Here is a 20,806-nt window from a genome sequence, read left to right on the forward strand (position 1 = left end):
TAACAAGATTTATTTATTTTTTAAAAAAAGGAAAACAAAACATATTTATATCACATTTGAATAATGGCACTGATAAGAAAAAACTTTGCATCTATGGAGACAGTTCTGTTGCATTGTTAGCCTCTGCACCCTGAACACTGTCATGCTTGAGCAAACATTCAGTCCAAGCACATTCAGAGCCCTTGTCTACTAGCAAGGACTATTTATCAACTGTTATTTCCAACAACAGATTCATCCCATGGATGTCCAAGGCTGGAATCTGGGGGTCATCGCATGCAACTGGTTACAGCAGATTCAGCACAGACAAGAAGAGGTATCCTCCTTCATACAGCACATAGTCTGCTGCTATGAGATGTGGTGATGGTTACTAGCTTCAATGGCTTAAAGGGGGATTAAAATTTATGCTATACACTGAGTTGATGAGCCCACCTGTGCCAGGAACTGATCAGACCCAGACCTGCTGAACTTTAGCAAAGCTGCTGCATTTTACGCCTTCAGACCATTCTCTGGGACCAATGTGTTCTCTCCCACTGTTAACTGTAGTAAAAGAAAAGTGCTTGTGGCATGTACTCCATCGGCCACAGGCAGCAATGGCAGCATAGCATGAGTGGGGTTCTGACAGCATCTTCACTACGTCATCTTTGTTTTGCAAACAAAACAAATAAATCACTTTCTTTCCCCATTTTGGCTTTGCTTAGCATATCAAAGTTCAATGAGTGCATTTCTTTAGACAGTCCAGTGACAAATCCCACTCAGTAAATTAGTATTTTTCGCTCTATAAGACGCACAGACCATAAGACGCACCTAGTTTTTGGAGGAAGAAAACAAGAAAAAAAATATTCTGAATCTCATAAGCCAGAACAGCAAGAGGGATCGCTGTGCAATGAAAGCAGCGATTCCTCTTGCTGTTCTGGCTTTTGTGATAGCTGCGCAGCCTGCATTCATTCCATAAGATGCACACACATTTCCCCTTACTCTTTAGGAGGGATACGGTATATTATTCTTCCAGTGATTAGGTGGTGCCATGTTTAATGTTGTCTGTTAACTATTCCATTACTGGATACTTGGAAGTGATCATCATATAGACAATGCCTGTTGCAACATTTAAAAAGTCTCATTGAAGTTCTGCAAAATGGAAAGATTGTTTTGTTTCCAGTTAAACAAGATAATTCTATTGAGAGAAATAAGTAACAACGTGTTACAAAATGAGACCTCTCATGGCCTAAATTAAAAATATAAAGGCTGAACGATGCCTGAGTATTCTTACATAACTTGATGAGGAAGCAGAATTCTATACAATTAAGTATACATGCAATTTATAAACAACAGCATCTCTCCTCATAAATCTGCAAGGGCAAGAACATAAGGCCTGAAACTATTTCAGTACCAGTGTTAATTGGTCTAATGTTTACTGCAATATTTTTAAAAATGACCTTTTAAAAAAATGGTAGAGGTGTTCAGCGCCATACATTTTTATTACACACACTCCATTAGAACAGATGGAGTTCTTGCTATTTCAGAAGTCTTTTTGATTACGAATTTCATTTTGGTAAATTAAGTTAACAAATCATCAGGGGAGGGGATGGATAATGTTTAGAGAAAGTGACTGAATTATGGGAAAACAGGGGCATGGGTGAGGAAGAGTCATGAGCTCAGTTTATAGCACAGTAATATATCATAAGGAAGGTACAATGCTAGGGTGCAATGCTATTTAAAAATAATAATAGAGTAAAATGGATTAAACTACATTTGACAATTTGAAATGGATTTGTTCAAAAAAGAAAGAAAGCTTTGTTGCTAAGGAACTACAAATAATTAGGTAAGTTTACTAAACAAATTTGCTCAATTTTCATTCTATTGACCAAAAAAGGAAGTATATAACTACTTTGTATCATCAGGTGCTCTTTTCGAATGACAGTTCTGTTGCTGAAGACAGCTACAACAACACACTGGTGGTTTTTGTTGTTGTTAGAATCCATCTATTTCTGGAGACAATGGAAGAATGTGCCTTGGGGGGGGGTAAAGTCCCCCAAGGCACATTCTTCTTCTCTCTGTTGGAGAGTTACAGCACCTGCTGTGGCTGTAGAGACTGATATAGGAGAGACATGTTTTCTTGCAGGTGGATCAGATGAAGTCACCTGGTTTTGCTATATTGGGTGCATCATGACATTTCTTCTCTCTGCGCTCTTCCCAGTGGTCATTCCTCCTCTGGTCACTGCTGTGGATACACAACCTGACTGTATTGCACTTATATCACTTCATTTTCCTCCACTTGAATTTTGTACATTTGATGACTGATAGCAGAATATGTGGCATGACTCATAGTATTATGCTAAGATGATATGAAAATTATCCAGTTTTGTATTTGTGGTGTCCCACTCCCACTCACTCTATCTAAGGGTAAAAGATATATTTTCCATTTAAGGAAAATGTCAGCAGGGAGAGAGAACAGCCTTGCAAAATTGAATCTTATGTATCTAGCTTAAGTAAAACACAAGAATCGTGAAGTGGAGGGGGAGCTCTTTCATGACTTGTAGGTCCAGCTTGTAATGAGAAGAATTTTCCTTACACCACCTTTTTGCCAGCTTAGTTCTGTCAGGTCAGTAGGTCACATGATAGAGCTGAAAGGGTTTGGAATATGTATAAGTCTCTCCTTGCTCTGTCCCAGCACCAGCATGACCCTGCCACACATTTAAAACACCCCTGGGGGGGGGGGGACGACTGGCATTACCTTAAATTCCACTGGTTCAGCCAGGGTGAAGAATTTACAATTTGTGAGTACTGACTGAGCCGGAAAAGGCCAAGGTTCACCAAATCCAATCTCTCTCATTCTGGTGGATTTTGAGTTTTGAATGTTTTGTTAGTTCTTAAGGAAGCTAGAATAGATACTGCTTTTACTGTGCATCCCCATCTACACTTGCACACAAATGTACATGTGTATGCAACTGACATGTCTGAGTCTTTAGCTAAGGGTCCCTGTGCACCATGAGGCAGATTACATGAAGGGGAGTTAGAAGTCAAAGAAAATGCTGGAGCTTGGAGTAAAAACTAAATGCAGTTTATTGGGTGGAAGTTCCTAACTTTGATAGCTGCTAGTGGCTAAGTACTTATAAATATGTTTGCTGCTGGGGATATCAGTGTTTCAGGTATGCAGTGTCCTCAGTCTGGGCTTTTGAAATGTCTGAATAGTGGGCACAACTTGGGCAATTTGACTGAACTAGAAACCAGGCATCTGCATATTCTGGGGTTATTGAGCTTCTTTGCATAATTGGCAAGAACTACTCCTGAAGTTAAAGGTTGGTCTTTGTCCTGGTTCTCTAAGACATCATTTAGTTTATATTCCCTAGTCACAATGGAGCTTCTTAGGGACAAGATGTTGGGGCATAGTTAAAACTGTGCTAAGTGGGAATCAGGGTGTCTTATAACCCTTTTTACAATGCTGCTCCTTGTGATTGATGTTGGCTCCTCATCTGCATTGTTCCAGCCATGCTCATGTCTTGTAAATTTCTTTTCAATAAAAGGGAGAAAGAGGCTATTTCCTCTCTGGCAACACTTTACCATTACCATTACCATTTGTTTCCCTTCTATTCCATCCTTATTGTCAACCCCTGACTGCTGCTGAGAGTGACCATAGCTTACCAGTATTGTGTGTGCTTTGCATACAGAAGATCCTATGTTCCCTCCTGGAGCCTAATTTAAAAGGTTCAGGGAAAAATTGCTGGCATTCTTGGGAAACTGCTGCCAATCAGAGTATATTATACTAGGCTAAACTGACAAATAATTTGATCCACTATAAGCCAGCCTCTTATGTTCCTCTTCTCCACCTAATATACATTGTAAAGGCTCTGGTTTGACATCTGTGTTCTTTAAAGTGCCTAGCATCCTGTTGAAACTCAACAAATATTAAATATTATTTGTCCTGTTAAATAATCAGCTGTAATTACTTTACAGTTGTAGTCTGCAGGATTTGCCAGAAGAAACTTGGATCAGAGTCACATTAGGCTTATTAAAATGTAAAGGTTCTACAGCAAAGATATTAACATTATGTATGGAAGGAATTAGTGGCTAGACTTCATTTATTGTAGTTAGTTGGGTGTTGGCTGGAAGAGCTGCGGGTGTTAATTTTATCTTAATGCATGTGAAATGTTTGGATAACCACCAGCAGCTACTAATAGCTGAAACCATAATGCTGTGAACATTTCTCACAGCCGCACCCTTTTGAAAATGTTAGTAAAGAACTTGGTGAAATCCTTGAAGTATGTGGGAGTTTCCAGTTTGTTGTCATCCAAGGAATGAAACCTCCTTCATGTTAGCTGCCATGAGACTGTATTTAACAATACGGTTCTCTATCACTAATATAAAGGGAGAATTTTCAATGAAGCCAGTGCAGATTCTAACTGGAGGGGAAGTGGTATCTATGATGGTTTGTTTTATTATTCTGGTGGAATAATTCTATGATGCTAAATTCTTTGACAGTGCAATTTTATTATGGGCAGCTGGTGTAAATGGCCATACCTTCATGCCCATTTACTGCAGCTGAGGACCTCATCCGGCATGTTATGCACATTAGGAGGGAAAGATTTGCAATTCCATTCCTGAATATTGCTGGTTATTTGAAAACTCTTTTTAAAAGTGTATGTTTTATAGCATATATTTTCTCCTTTGACTCAAAATTGCTGCACTGATCATTCTTCACTATTTCTGCCTATCCTGTTGACACACTATTAAGGATACACCCATCCATCATGCAGAGATACACCCAAGCACTTCTCATGTGGTATGTCTGGTGCATTGGTACTAAACCCAGAGTATGAAAATATACTCCCTAAGGAAAAATAAGGTACCCTCTTAAGTAGTTTTGTGCAACATATTCCCTGAATATATTAATTCCTGAAGGGTAAAGTGTGCTGTTGTAGCCAAAACATCAACAGAATCCTATGGCACCTTTAAGACCAACAAATTCATGCACTACTACATAAAAAGATTAGAGAGGACATTGCATCTAAAAGGATGGGAAGAAAACCAGTTTTACCCAGTAGGACTGAAAAACAAAGTGGAAGAGTCAGCAATACATGTTTCCTCACAATCCTATACAGACTCAAGATAAATGGGAGTCAAGAATAGACCTGTTCCACTCCTACAATAATCAGATAATACAGTTTACCCCCAACTAGTGACTATACTAGAGGTACAAATTGGATTTGGATGAATTCTGCATCCTGAGCCAAAGCAAGATACTTTGCAGATATTTTATCAGAAGCAAATTGGAATCTGCACAAGTACAAGAAAGGGCCCCTGAACTGTTTCGCGGCACCTTGACAGACCAGACTTTTAAAAAATAAAGTGGAAGTAAGTGTCTGCTGAAAATGAAAGTAATATCTCTAAGCTTACCATAAAGTTGGGAAGGGATGAAGCAAACACCAGAATGGGAAGGGGGCATGGAGAAAGAGCTCCATTGTAAGTCTAATTTGTAATCAGAGAGAAAGATATTGCCAGCACTCTCTAGCACTGATCGAAAATGACCAACTTCTAGAACTCTTAGAATAAGTAGAACAGATATTTGGTGAATTCTTGATATTTCAATCATAAGAAAGATATACAAATCACCTGGTAACTTTCTACTTATTAATAGCACATAATGCACTCTTTTCCCTTTGAGATGCCAGCCTGTATTCTCAATACAACCCCCCCTTAAAGTGTTTGCTCCTCCTTCACTCCATTTTTGTTTTGTAGCATTCCAATGAGAACATCATCCATCTGGAATGTCCATGCCAGATCTTGTATGGCAAGATAAGCACAATCAGATTTATTGCTTAGGCATAATGACTGTCATAAAGCAACATTTTATTTACGCAAGATAAAGTGTGGTGAAACATGCAGTTGGGTTTGATTTCAATAGAACAGTCAAGATTTTCAGGAAGCACGAGTGTGCTGTTGTGATGTCATTGATAAATACCAGTAGATAGATTAATGTCACTTTGAAGCTACATTTAGCAAGTGCTGATGTTGAGGAGAAACAGCTTCCTACATTCGGAAGTTTAATAAAGTTGTGGCCTAATTTTAATTCCATATACGTTGTCAGAGTCTTTATTCCTTCCTTGTGATCCCTGGGGGCTGGGGCTGTCACCGCCTGGTCGCGCAAAAGTATTTCTACAGAGAAGCAAAGAAAACACAAGCTTAGCTGCCAGATGTCCTTATAGGCAAAAACTATATTCATTAATACCTAGAACGAACTAAGACTGCTTGAGCTGTGCTTGCATCATGAACATGTTCTTTTCTACTAAGACAAAACTCCCAGTGTCCTGGAGACATCCAAGGTCAGACCACTGGCACTAGCTGGACTTGATTGTCACCAGGCAATCAGCACTTAACTGTATTTGTGTCACATAGACCTACCACAGTGCCAACTGCAACACAGATCACTCCCTGGTGGTAAGAAAGAGCCATCTCCAGTCAGAGAGGGTGCATAGCAAATAGCAGAAAGTACAGACTTGAATCAACACTGTGACAACTGTCATATTTGAACTCTGTTAATGCTCCTCTGATTCTGCCAAACTGAACTGCTCCAGATATAGCGTCACCGTAAGGTTGAACCTCAAAAAGGAGGGAATCTAAAACACAGCTATGTCCGCCTTTGGCCAAAAAGAGCAGCAGATCCCTGACTGGTTTGAGGCTGGGAAAAAGAACATTGATGCAAAGCGCAAGGCTCTTGTGAACTACAAGCATGCACCCTGCAAAAATACATTTGCTACACTGAGAAAGGCAAGGAGTGATGCCCAGTGGGTTGCCAGATGATGTGCCAATGACTACTGGCTAAAGCTGTGTGAGAACACTCAACTCGCTGCTGATGCTGGCAATACTCACAAAATGTACAAAGGCATGAAGAAAGCCTTTGGACGAACAGTCAGAAAAACTGCACCCCTGAAAACATGAAAGCTGGCTTCAATTCCTTTCTCATGGCATGCCTCCATGGCCTACTCTTGTCGTGTTGGGAAGAAGGATCTCTGCCACAAGACATGCACAACTCCAGCATTGTGACCCTCTGCAAGAACAAAGGTAACTGCCATGATTGTAACAACTACTGTGGAATCTCCCTGCTGAGTGGGTAAAGCCTTTGCCCATGTATTTTTCAAGAGATTACAGTTGCTCACTGACAGGATCTATCCTGAGTCACAATGCAGCTTTAGATCTCAGAGGTCAACAGTCTACATGATTTTCTTGCTGCGTCAGCTGCAGGAGAAATGCCAACAGCAGAGCTGTCCTTTTTACATCGCCTTCATAGACCTGATGAAGTACTTTAACCTCATCAGCCATAAAGGACTCTTCACTTCTCAACAAGACAGGGTGCCCCCCTAAACTTCACAATATTATTGTGTCATAGAATCATAGAATCATAGAATCATAGAATCATAGAGTTGGAAAGAGACCACAAGGGCCATCGAGTCCAACCCCCTGCCAAGCAGGAAACACCATCAGAGTACTCCTGACATATGGTCGTCAAGCCTCTGCTTAAAGACCTCCAAAGAAGGAGACTCCACCACACTCCTTGGCAGCGAATTCCACTGTCGAACAGCTCTCACTGTCAGGAAGTTCCTCCTAATGTTTAGGTGGAATCTTTTTTCTTGTAGTTTGGAACCATTGCTCCGTGTCCGCTTCTCTGGAGCAGCAGAAAACAACCTTTCTCCCTCCTCTATGTGACATCCTTTTATATATTTGAACATGGCTATCATATCACCCCTTAACCTCCTCTTCTCCAGGCTAAACATGCCCAGCTCCCTTAGCCGTTCTTCATAAGGCATCGTTTCCAGGCCTTTGACCATTTTGGTTGCCCTCCTCTGGACACGTTCCAGTTTGTCAGTGTCCTTCTTGAACTGTGGTGCCCAGAACTGGACACAGTACTCCAGGTGAGGTCTGACCAGAGCAGAATACAGTGGCACTATTACTTCCCTTGATCTAGATGCTATACTCCTATTGATGCAGCCCAGAATTGCATTGGCTTTTTTAGCTGCCGCGTTACACTGTTGGCTCATGTCAAGTTTGTGGTCAACCAAGACTCCTAGATCCTTTTCACATGTACTGCTCTCAAGCCAGGTGTCACCCATCTTGTATTTGTGCCTCTCATTTTTTTTGCCCAAGTGCAATACTTTACATTTCTCCCTGTTAAAATTCATCTTGTTTGTTTTGGCCCAGTTCTCTAATCTGTCAAGGTCGTTTTGAAGTGTGATCCTGTCCTCTGGGGTGTTAGCCACCCCTCCCAGTTTGGTGTCATCTGCAAATTTGATCAGGATGCCCTTGAGTTCATCATCCAAGTCGTTGATAAAGATGTTGAATAAGACCGGGCCCAAGACAGAACCCTGTGGCACCCCACTAGTCACTCTTCTCCAGGATGAAGAGGAACCATTGATGAGCACCCTTTGGGTTCGGTCAGTCAGCCAGTTACAAATCCACTGAGTGGTAGCATAGTCAAGTCCGCATTTTACCAGCTTCTTTACAAGAATATCATGGGGCACCTTGTCAAATGCCTTGCTGAAATCAAGGTAGACTACATCCGCTGCGTTCCCTTCATCTACCAGGCTTGTAATTCTGTCAAAAAACGAGATCAGGTTAGTCTGACATGACTTATTTTTCAGAAATCCATGCTGACTATTGGTGATCACAGTATTCCTTTCTAGGTGCTCACAGACTGTTTGCTTAATGATCTGCTCCAGAATCTTCCCTGGTATTGATGTCAGACTGACTGGGCGGTAATTATTTGGGTCCTCTCTTTTCCCCTTTTTGAAAATAGGGACAACATTTGCCCTCCTCCAGTCTGCTGGGACTTCGCCTGTTCTCCAGGAATTCTCAAAGATGACTGCCAGTGGTTCTGAGATCACATCTGCCAGTTCTTTTAATACTCTTGGATGCAGTTCATCTGGCCCTGGAGACTTGAATACATCTAAACTAGCCAAGTATTCTTGTACTATCTCCTTAGTTATTCTGGGCTGTGTTTCCTCTGCTGAATCATTTGCTCCAAATTCTTCAGGTCGGGCATTGTTTTCTTTATCGGAGAAGACTGAGGCAAAGAAGGCATTGAGGAGTTCAGCCCTTTCTGTGTCCCCTGTTTGCATTTCACCATCTTCTCCTCTGAGTGACCCCACTGTTTCTTTGTTCTTCCTTTTGCTATGAACATACCCATAAAAGCCTTTTTTTGTTTCTTTTAACCTCTCTAGCAAGCCTGAGTTCATTCTGTGCTTTAGCTTTTCTGACTTTGTGTCTACACGTGCTGGCTATTTGTTTGAATTCCTCTTTGGTGGTTTCCCCCCTTTTCCATTTTTTGTACACATCCTTTTTTAATCTTAACTCAGTTAAAAGTTCTTTAGATAGCCACCCTGGCTTCTTTAGGCACCTTCCATGTTTCCGTCTCATTGGTATTGCCTGAAGTTGTGCTTTTACTATTTCCCTCTTAACAAACTCCCAGCCATCATGAACTCCCTTTCCTTTTAGTATTACTGTCCATGGGATCTCACCCAGCACTTCCCTAAGTTTTATGAAGTCGGCTTTCTTAAAGTCACTTCCCTAAGCACTTCCCTAAGTTTTATGAAGTCGGCTTTCTTAAAGTCTTGTGTCCTTCCACAAGAACATGTGTGGCACCATCAAGTAGGTCAGCTCATCCTCTAAAACCTTCGCTATAAAGGTGTGGAACAGGGCTGGGTTCTTGTCCCAGCTCTCTTTGGCATATTCATTTCCCTGCTGCTCTCATATGCCTTCAGCTCAACTGAAGACGGTGTGTCCATCCATTCAAGGAGTGACGGGGGTCTGTTCAACCTGGCATGTCTCCGTGTCAAAACAAAAGTGAGAGATGCAGATAGCACCTGCTCATTTTAGTAGATGTAAACTATTATTCTAGCAGAGAAGTGAAACTTGTGAAAGCAGATGCTGCAACAGAGGTTGCACAAGTTTGCAGCAATTTGAATTAAATCTCTGGAGGAGGGTTTCTACACTCTGGTATATCAAGGCTCTGTTCCTTTCCCCCACTCCTTTGTTGAGCATATGGTCTTTTTGCCTGGGGCTTATTGTCAGTACTGTCACCAGGGGAATGGAATTCTGCTGTATGGCTAGGTAACAAATACTGGATTATCTCCAGAAATATTTAAAGAGTGGAGAAGTCTTTAGGGAGGCCAGATACAATAATGGTTACAATCCTTGTGAAACATTTTCCTACCATACTTGGATACCACAACTATTTTAACCATGGCTGGACTGAAACATCTGGAGGCCCATACAATATCTTGTAATATCACAAGACATGGTATAGTGTTTCCCTTTTCACATGACTCAGAGCAGCAATCAGTTGATGGGGACTCAAAATGTTTATGGAATACCCTTTGTATGGCTGCTATTCAGATTAGACTGTGCTCTGAGCTATGAAGAGCTTTGAGAATAGTTGTGTGGCCAAGCTCCCTCTATGCAGACATGCCCTCTGGTAATTTCACTACAGCGAGGGACACTGCAAATCTGGGGAAATAAATCTCTAAAACATACTTAGCCTGCCTGTCTCTTACTTAAGTAGCATTTTTCATTTTGGGGATTGTATCCAGTGTTAGCCATACACAGAGCAAACCCATTGAAATTCATGACTAACAAGTAAATTGATTTCATTGGGGCTAACTTCAGAGGCAGTATGGTTCTGAATACCAATTATTGGGAATTACTTACGGGTAGGGAGATTTCTGTTGCAGTCAGGTCTTGCTTTGGGGCTTTCCATAGGCACCTAGTTGGCAACTGTAAGACTGTGATGCTGGACAAAATGGGCCATTGGCCTGACCCAGCAGGTCCTATTTATGTTCTTAATTTAGTTGGATACAACTCTTATATTCTTAATTTAGTTGGATACAAATTTATCTTTTCTCAATGAATATTGTTCCAGAAAAACCCCATTCAGTTCCCCAGATCACCTTGATGCTTGTGCTCTGCTTGAGATATGTTTTTGTAGAGGAAGGATGAACCGAGCCTTTTTTATCCATTCACTTTTAATGGTAAAGGTAATTTTCTCAGGTGGTCACCAAGTAGCTGCAATTACAGCTTCTTGTGCTGGAGAAATTTTTCTAAGACACTAATGGTAAAAGACATGGGAAGAGCAATAGAAACTCAGCATGCTTCTCAAACTGGCTACTAGGTACACAGTAGCAGACCTAGAAATATGAAGTCTATGCCAATTCCCCCCACCCCCTTTTGCAATATAAAACTGCTGACTGGGGTTATAGGAAAAATGTGAAAGCCTTTCAACCTGTGGACACTGAGATGACAACCATTTTCATCAGAAAAAAATGAAAAGAAAAGGATGAAGAAGCACTAGTATGCCACTTATGGGTTAGAAGCCATGCTGTGAAAGAAATTCCAGTAAGAAAATCATTATACAGCAATGCACGCAACATGCCGATTTGGAAATCCACAGTGGTGGAAGATTTTGTAATTATTTGAAGCTGGATTTCTGAAGAGAACCTCATTCCCTTCCTCTGTCTATCTTGGAAAGAAAGTAGGACCTACAAAAAGTAGTGTGTACATCCAGAGGACAATCAAGTAATGAAAATTAATCACTCTCAGCCAGCAATATTAAAACTCCCCTGACCACACATTAAAAAACCTTTTCTCCCTCTCTTGTTTATTTTTTTGGTGGGGGAGGGGGCTGGAGGGGGAGTGGTTTGTTTTTTTTAAGGAAGTGGGGGGAAGAAAATACCCATCAAATTGGCTGAAGCCTCTCCCCTACCAAGTACCTAATTCCTTCCTGAGCAAAATAAAATGAAAATTAACTTTGAGTCAAGTGGGGGGGGGGGCCTAATAATAATAATAATAATAAATTTTATTTATATCCCGCCCTCCCCAGCCGAAGCCGGGCTCAGGGCTGGTGATGGAGGTAAGTGATGATGGGTGGGAGATCACTAGTAACAGGAGGACCATGGGAGTTTTAAATCCCCCATTGGTTTTTGATGGCTTGTGGTTCTAAAGCCTTCAAGAGTAGGATATGGATCACATACATATTTTTGATTTTATTTCATCTAACTCTAGTTTTATGTCATTTTCAGACAAATCCTATAATTATTTACCCATAAGTACATGAGAGCTGGACCATAAAGAAGGCTGATCACCGAAGAATTGATGCTTTTGAATTATTGTGCTGGAGGAGACTATTGAGAGTCCCATGGACTGCAAGAAGATCAAACCTATCCATTCTGAAGGAAATCAGCCCTGATTGCTCACTGGAAGGACAGATCCTGAAGCTGAGGCTCATGAGAAGAGAAGACTCCCTGGAAAAGACCCTGATGTTGGGAAAGATTGAGGGCACAAGGAGAAGGGGACGACAGAGGACGAGATGGTTGGATGGTATTCTCGAGGCTACCAGCATGAGTGTGTCCAAGCTGTGGGAGGCGGTGAAGGACAGGAGTGCCTGGCGTGCTCTGGTCCATGGGGTCATGAAAAGTCGGACACGACTAAACAACAACAAAAGTTCTCCTGTGTTCAGTGGGGCTTAATCCCTAGAAATTGTGCTAAGGATCACAGCTATCCTATCCATGTTTACTGAGTTGTAAGGCTCATCTTATTCAACTGATCCTTATTCACAGATAAGTGTGCAGATGACTGCGTTCAGATTCTGTCAACTTCGGGTCTTTAGGAAAGGCAAGAAGACCTCAAATTTGCGTAAAACTGTTTTGGTAAAATAGATCAAGAAACAATATTTTCCGTGAATAATTGTACCATATAAAAGAAAAGAAACCTCTTACACTTGTCTATATCAATATGTGTTCCACTGAAGAAATGGCACTTACTTCGGAGAAAATTTGCATAGGATTGTATATTATCATGTAAGACTTGCACATGTTTAAGAACAGAACTTTATTTCCTGATTTAGTCAACAGGTGCATAAGACAACTAATTTACAGCTGCAAATATTGCTTTAGACAAGTGTTCATTAGCTACCACTATAATGTGGACTATCTGTTCTTTAAATGTTAATTTGTTCATTTACCCTTTTATGTCTCCTGAGTGGTGTGGCATCTTTTAATGGTGTTCACCTGACTTGTCCCATATGCTAGCACAGCCAATAAAATCCCACTGAATACCACTGGGTTTACTGATGAGTAAAAATGTCAGACTATGAAAATAAGATTATGGAGCATGATTGATTGTCGGAGCCAGCCGTCACAAATGGCACTTGTTTAGCATAAAATAAAGACACAGAGAGCCAGCAAATATTTTCATGGATGGAGGGCAGCTCATTCCACCTTCTTCACCCTCTCCGGTAACTTTTATTCTCCTTTGTTCTGTCCAGCCGCATGGCCGTTTGCCAATCTCATGTTACCTCATCCGGTCAAGGCTTCACACTCCCCTCTCCATATAAGGTAATCATTGCCCAGAGGAATGTCAGGGGGCGCCCTGCAGTGTTTACAAGCCTCTGCCTTGGCTTTATGACTCCCACAATTGATAGAAAAAAGTTAACAGGAGTTGATACAGATTCAGATGTACGTTTAAAAAGTAAATATAGCTTCCAGAATGGTGCTGATTAATAACAAATATTGACTGAATGTTTACTTATTGTAAACTGTTTCCTAGACAGTGTTTGAGATATACAGAAATTCAAACATAGATTCCATAGATTGATTTGCATTGCCCTGCCCACCTCAGAGATCTGTAGTTTAAGGATATAAATTACACAACCACATCAAAGTTTTTATCCCTGGGGCAGGGATAACTGGATGTCATTTTGTGTCATTCAACTATACATTAACTGGTCTTTGGGCACATTTCTCCTTTCTGCATTAATACAGCAGATCCCTCAAAAGGGACATCAGAGATTTTAGTGCATGGAAATTATTATGGCATATGATACAAAATGAAATCATCTCTCTATCACCTGATCTTCTACAACTCACCTAATTATCCTACTTGGCACTAAACTCTCTGATAATATCAAGTGTCATTCTTAGAAACCTTTAATAGAATAAATAATTGGCATCTCTCATTCTCCCACTTCCAAAAAACGCCCCATCCACATCTGGTGCCATTGTTAAGATTAGTTTTATAAAAACTATTTTCAATCACTTCTAACTTTTCTCAACTACAGAAGCATCACAGGAGCTAAATATATACATTTGCTAACTGTGATGGCTTCAGTTTCAAAAGCAATGAGCACCAAGAAACTCTGCTAATGTCAACAGGAGCTGAAGACCTTGATCGTTTGAAAAATACGGCCAATATATAGCTTCTAATGCCTGCAGTTTTCAAATATGAGCAAGCGTATTATCTGTGACTGTCATTTCCCCAAAGCCTCAACCATTGTCTTGTTCTGAAGAGATTATTGGCACCATGTTCTAGGTCTGGTGCAGAGATTGCAACATGTGAAAGGTACAAAAGCATAAATGTTCTGGAGTATCTATAGATTGCCATCTGTAGACACAGATTAAAACCTCAAAGTGGTATTCTACAGTAGTTACAGGCACACACCTGTGAGAAATTTCTTTATATGCTTTCTTCAAAGTAAGGACATCATTCTTTACAGGCCTACTTTGAAGGCAAAACTTTGCTGATTTCATGAGGACTGAGCCTGGTGCTCCATCAGCGACTTGTAAAAGATGGATTGCACATTTTTAAAAGGACACCCCAAAATAAGACAGCATTTTTGTTCTAATGAGTACGTTGGCACTTACGCTTCTCTATGGGAAATAAGAATTTGATATAAAGCAAATTAAAGGCATGGAAGAAAGTGATCTATAACTGAGACTTCTGTGCTGTGAGGTGTCTGGTCTCATTTTCTTCCTGCCATTTAGCAAAAAGAAAATCTGACAGTTTTAACACATTTTGAGATCCCAAACTAAAATCAAAAGTAGCACATGCTCCATTTAAGAATATCATTGTTTGAAAAATGATGCTGCAAGGGCATTCAATAAAGAAATCAATGGCTATATTGTGAAATTTAACCTGCCTATATAGGACTTGAAAAAATTGGTGCTTAGGATTTTGTGGACCTGTTAACTGAGAGGTTAGAATCTGTCTATGGCTTTGAATAAGATTGCTTGAATTGGGCTTGCAGAAGGTGCTGTTTCACAACAGAAAGAAGGCTGAAAGCAAACGTATGTGGTATGAAGTATAATTTCCCTGTATCTTTAAACAAACAAACAAACAAACCACCATCCTCTTCCTCAACATACATATTTTTCTTATAGAAATATGTGTATATCAGCCCCATCAGTTTAGGAAAAAGATTGTAGCTCAGTAATAGAACTGCTAATGTCCCAGGTTTAGTCCCCATCATCTCCAGGCAAGGTTGGGAGAAAACCCTTACTGAAATCCTGGAGAGGCATTGTCAGTCAGTGTAGACAATACTGAGCTAGACAGACCAGTAGTCTGATTTAGAGTGAGACAGCGACCTTTGTTCCTATGTTTTTCCATTGGCCAGAATGGAGTCAATTAAGGATACTAGGTCTATAGAACCTATTAAGAGGTTAATTTGCCCTGCCTTGATCACCATACATCTTGTCCTCCTGGTTTCTGATGAGCCTGTCCTATGGCAAATGAAAACTTGAGGCAAAATCCTCTCCTGGGGAAACAGAAAAATAGTGAGGTCTTTCTAAGTCCCATTTTATTGCTTTTTGGAACAAAAGAGCTTTGCTCATTTGCCTTCTTATGTGTCTGACATTTTGAGCTCGGTAGCTTGCCAGCCATTGGAACCAATGGAAAACACAGAAGAGTGAATATTTTCTGTGAATTAGGGATGGGAGATAAACTCATTCAATTCACACTTCCGTTGCATTGCCTAAACCACTATTATGAACCATAACCCAGTTGTCCTTATAAATTTGCACTGTTGTAAATTTTGTGGTGAAGTTCTCCAAACAAACAACCAAGCTTATATATTCATGCACAAAAAAATGTGTATATTAGTAAAAACTGTACAAAAAAATGGGGATTATGCTAAGGAAAATTGCTTGCAAAAATATGCATATTAGAAGAAATATGCATTAAAACAAGAACAACATTTTGTGTGGACTTTGGGGGGGGGAGGGTGATCATGAACTACCGTAATGCAGAAATGAGGCAGATTGAACATAAGGTTGTAAAAACGGTAAACAGAGAATAGGGTTGCCGAACATCTGCCATACATTTTCTGAACATATCCAGAATACAGTGTCTTGGCAGAAATTGGTAAAAAAATAAAAAAATTAAAAGTCTGGGGAAATTAAAAAAAACTTTGCCCCAAAATGCTAAACAACAAACTTGCAACTACAGCGGCAAGAATGTTACTTGCCCAAAAATGGAAAGATGAAGAAGTTGCTGGAAACCAGTTGCTGGAAACCACAGGAAGGAAGAGTGCTCTGTTGCTTGAATCCTGCTTGAGAGTTCCCCACAGGCATTTAGTTGGCCACTGTGAGAACCTATACAGTGGTACCTCAGGTTAAGTACTTAATTCGTTCCGGAGGTCCTTTCTTAACCTGAAACTGTTCTTAACCTGAAGCACCACTTTAGCTAATGGGGCCTCCTGCTGCTGCCGCACCGCCGGAGCATAATTTCTGTTCTTATCCTGAAGCAAAGTTCTTAACCTGAAGCACTATTTCTGGGTTAGCGGAGTCTGTAACCTGAAGCGTATGTAACCTGAGGTACCACTGTACAACATAGGTGACTGGCCTGGTCTAGCAGGCTCATGTTTACATTATTATGCTCTTAGCGGCAGTGATACTACACCAATTAGACACTACCATTTGGGTCACAGGGGCAATGAGAGCAGAGACGGGGGGTTTAAGGGGGGCTTTGGTTGCCCCCTGCTACTCTGGCACCATCATTGGTCCCACAATACCAAAACTAGTGTCTCACCGGCACAGCTCACTGCCACTTTTGCACTAAGGTTAGCTACCGTCATACCTCATGTAACGTCCGCTTCATGTTACATTCTTTCAGGTTATGTCCCGTGGCAAGCCAGAAGTACCAGAAATTGTTACTTCCGGGTTTACAGTGCACACCAGCCAGAAGCTTTGCTCACATGTTCCAGCTTCCCTACCTGCCACCCAACTAGCCAGCCATCAAGGGAGAAAGGGAATAGTTTGGCCACTGTAAATTACAAAAACTACAAAGGTAAAAAAAAGAAGTCAGTGATAGTGGGAAACAAGAAAAGGGTACAATAGTCTGTCATCTCATCCCCCTCAAGCCTAGAAGCACCCCTGATACAAAGAAACTGAAATTGACCAATTCAGTCATCCCTACTGTGGATTTTCTCCTTACAGTCTATCAGTAAGGCCTCTTTTCTTTGGCACAGCCAATTTAAGTTAGGTCTGCGCAAACACAATAGATTGTTCCCAGCATAACACTAGTCAAAACTCATTAACTTCAACTGAATTTGTAACGAAAGCTACATGGAAAATAATGTTTTTGAGTAGCAATAATTCTTAGCTGCTACTTAGGTTAGCCACGGTATTACCACTTCTTTATGCAAGTAATTGTGATAGACATGAAGGATATCTGATTTTACATTTGCTGGTGGTCATTTACGGGGCATTCAAATTTTAAAAATCAAGAGCATTGTGAGAAACCATCAAAACAATATATAGTGTTTTTATATTGAAATACAAGTACCAAACTGAAAACAACAATGATTCTCAACTGCAGTTGCATTTCCAACAAAACATCTCAGGGTGTGATTTACAATTAGCAACATCTTGAAAATGAGCCTTCCTTTTACATTTAAAACTGCAACCACTCAATCCATCAAGTCTTAAAATCTTGCTCTTGATTAATTGCATTCTCTTATGCCATTTCTCTCAAGAAGGCTTCATAAAATCAAGGCCACATTATTCAAAGCATTCTTCAAATGAGATGCATCCCCAGCTAGCCAATTCAATCACTACAGAGCTCGCAAACAGTAGGTGGTTTGTGTTTTTGCAAATTTGGGATTCATTACAGAGGCATTAGGATATAATTTGCTATGACTTCGGCATGCTTTTCTACCTTCGCATCAGGATTCAGCTGCCTCACTCTGTGGACTAGCTGAGGGGATCTGGGGGTGTTGTGGACTAAGCACATCACACTAGGGAGAAAGAAGCTGTTTCACAGCAAATCACTCAAATTGATTAATAAGCTGCATTGATTGGCTCCTGAGCAGAGATGTCCAGTTGCTCTCCAGTGAGAAGATTAGGGTTTCTCAAAACAAAGTACATTGTGGAGAGAAGCCTCTACAGGCCTCAGTCAGTGTTGTTGGTAGAAACTGATTTTCCTACAAAGAGAAACAGCATTTCAAATACTGAGGTACCATCTGCATGTCATCAATGCAAAAACTGGAAACAGGAGCTATGAGCTGAACCATATCTGAACATTATATTGAACAGGTGACTTGTATTATTCTTTAAGATATATAAATAGATGCTGGCATTAGGAATGCAACAATTTGAAAGGAAAATCCAATTTTAATAATAAAATGTTGACCTAGGTAAGCATGGTAAGCATCAGAACTGAAGCCTTTTTATGAAAATTGACAGAATTCTGCAGCACATAAGAGCATCTGTGCTTAAAAATATTACAGAATATAAATGGGTTTTTAGAATGCTACTCTCTTTGTAGAAAACAGAACAGCTTTAGAATATAGCTAGGTAGGACTTTTTCCTCCTGGAAATGTTCATAATGTTGCTTCAACTGCCCTAAGTGAATTACTGAGATATGCTGTGGGCACAAATATCACTTTCAAATGAAAAGCTCAAATGCTTGATATTTGGAGACAGAAAGGACACATTTAGTGCCTATTAAACCAAGATAAATGACTGGTTCAAAGAACATTCATTGTCATTCTCCATTTTCCTTGCAGGTCTTATCCAAATTCAAGGAGGATTGGAAATTCAAGGTGAAGCTTAAAAGTTCTCCTTTCTGTGTGAAGAAATGGTTTGAGGTTTGATGTCTAATGGTACTGAATATTTTAGAGAATTATTTTGGATGCAGGACTGTTCTCAGCAGTCTTGATCTCTTCTATGTGATCAATCCAAATACATTCCTTGAAGTTCTCTATGTTTCCTCATATCAGCTCAGCCTACAAGACTTTTGGTCTACAAGTTGAACACAGCCTAGTTACCATCCATAATATTCATGGGACTCAATAAACCTGCTAGTTTTTACTTCCTATCTAGGACTGCAAAAAATAGGAGGGTTGCCAAATATCTAGCAGGCCATGATAGATTAAGCTTCAGGGTTATGCAATTCTGTCTTTTTCAGTTTTCAGACTATGCCACCTCAGGGCCAGAGACACTATGTAACCATCATAGGCCCCAGTTCTAGGGGGCAGAGTCCATTTGCCCTCCCAATACTTTTCTTCTGGGGGCACAGCCCCCTCAATATTTTTTATCCCCCCACCTGCCTGCCTGCTTGCCTCGCTTCCTACAAACATGCAGACAGGTGAGCCAGTGGATGTGGTGCTCTCCTCTGGCAGGGAAAAGCAACCTCCTCAGGGGACTTCACCCCTGAAACTACTGCAATGGTGGCCCAAGGGCTGAAGAGTGTGCCTGTCCAGCCGACCAAGGGAAGGAGGGAAGAAGGCAGAATGAGTGCCCCAACCATGCTGTCGATGCTCGCTGTGCCTGTCTGGGTGCATGACAGGCTAACCACCCCACCCCACCCCACCCCCCGACTGGAAAGGAGAATGGCACTGGCTCCCCTCAATGTTTTGCTCAAGTTGGTGCCACTGGTAAACATACTTTTCCAGACTCTGCTTATTGTTAAGTGTGTGCTGGTGGGACATCCCAGGAGCAAAAAACTGAAGTTCAAGCAAGAGGAACATAAGATATGAAACTGTCAGACCCATGGTCCTATGAGATCAGTATTGTCTATATTGTTTGACAGTGAATCCAGGTTTCAGATAAGAGTCTTTTGCATCCCTGCCTAGATATGCCAGGGGTTGAACTTGGCACCTTCTGCATGTTCTACCACTGTTAAGCCTTTCCCAGCTTTTCTGATGTATTATTAGAGTTCAAGGACACATTCCAGAAATAGTCAAGGAGGATGCCAAGCAGGTGAGGGGTGTTGCATGCGCAAAGGGTGCATAGCTGAGGAATGGGGTGTGGTATGGGTAATAATAATGATGCTATATTTGTTGCCTGCCCTTAACTAGGTGGTGCCAGAGTGGGTCATCCTCACCATACAATGAGAGATGAGGATTAAACAGAGGCTTGGAGGATTGCATTTGGTTCCTGAGATCCCCTACCCCTGCATTAGTCCAAGTAGCAGATAATAATAATAATAATAATAATAATAATAATAATAATAATTTCATTTCTTATATCCTAACCAATCTGGGTGACTTCCAACAAGATACAGAGGGTCTGGGTGGAGAGACACATCAGACATTAAAAGCTTCCTGAAACAGGCCTGCTTTTAGATGTTGTTTAATTCTTTGACATCCGACAGAAGGGCATTCCACAGAGTGTGTGCAACTACCAAGAAGGCCCTCTGTCTGGTTCTCTGTAGCTTCACTTCTTACAATGAGGGAACCACTAGAGGGCCCTTGGAACTGGACCTCAGTAATCAGGCTGAACAGTGGGGGAAGAGACACACTTTCAGATACTGTATACAATCCGAAGCCATGTAGAGCTATAAAGGTCGACACCAACACTTTGAATTGTGCTTGGAAATGTACTGGGAGCCAATGTAGTTCTTTTAGGACTCATGCTATATATTCCCAGCAGCTGCTCCCAGTCACCAGTCTGACAGCTGCATTCTGGATTAATTGTAGTTTCTGAGTCACCTTCAAAGATATCCCCATGTAGAGTGCATTTCTCTGGTCCAATCAGGAGATAACCAGAGC

The 20,806-nt window shown here is 40.9% G+C and overlaps 1 long non-coding RNA gene across 1 annotated transcript; it reads left to right on the plus strand.

Moving 5' to 3' along the window:
* Positions 1-227: 227 nt before the first annotated feature.
* LOC307223485 lies at positions 228-19,013 on the plus strand. Its single transcript, XR_013842109.1, has 2 exons — positions 228-313; positions 18,821-19,013. It is a non-coding gene; the product is annotated as an uncharacterized lncRNA (long non-coding RNA).
* The last annotated feature ends 1,793 nt before the right edge of the window (positions 19,014-20,806 follow it).

This window comes from Podarcis cretensis (genome assembly GCF_951804945.1).
Source record: "Podarcis cretensis genome assembly, chromosome: 9".
NCBI classification, from domain to species: domain Eukaryota; kingdom Metazoa; phylum Chordata; class Lepidosauria; order Squamata; family Lacertidae; genus Podarcis; species Podarcis cretensis.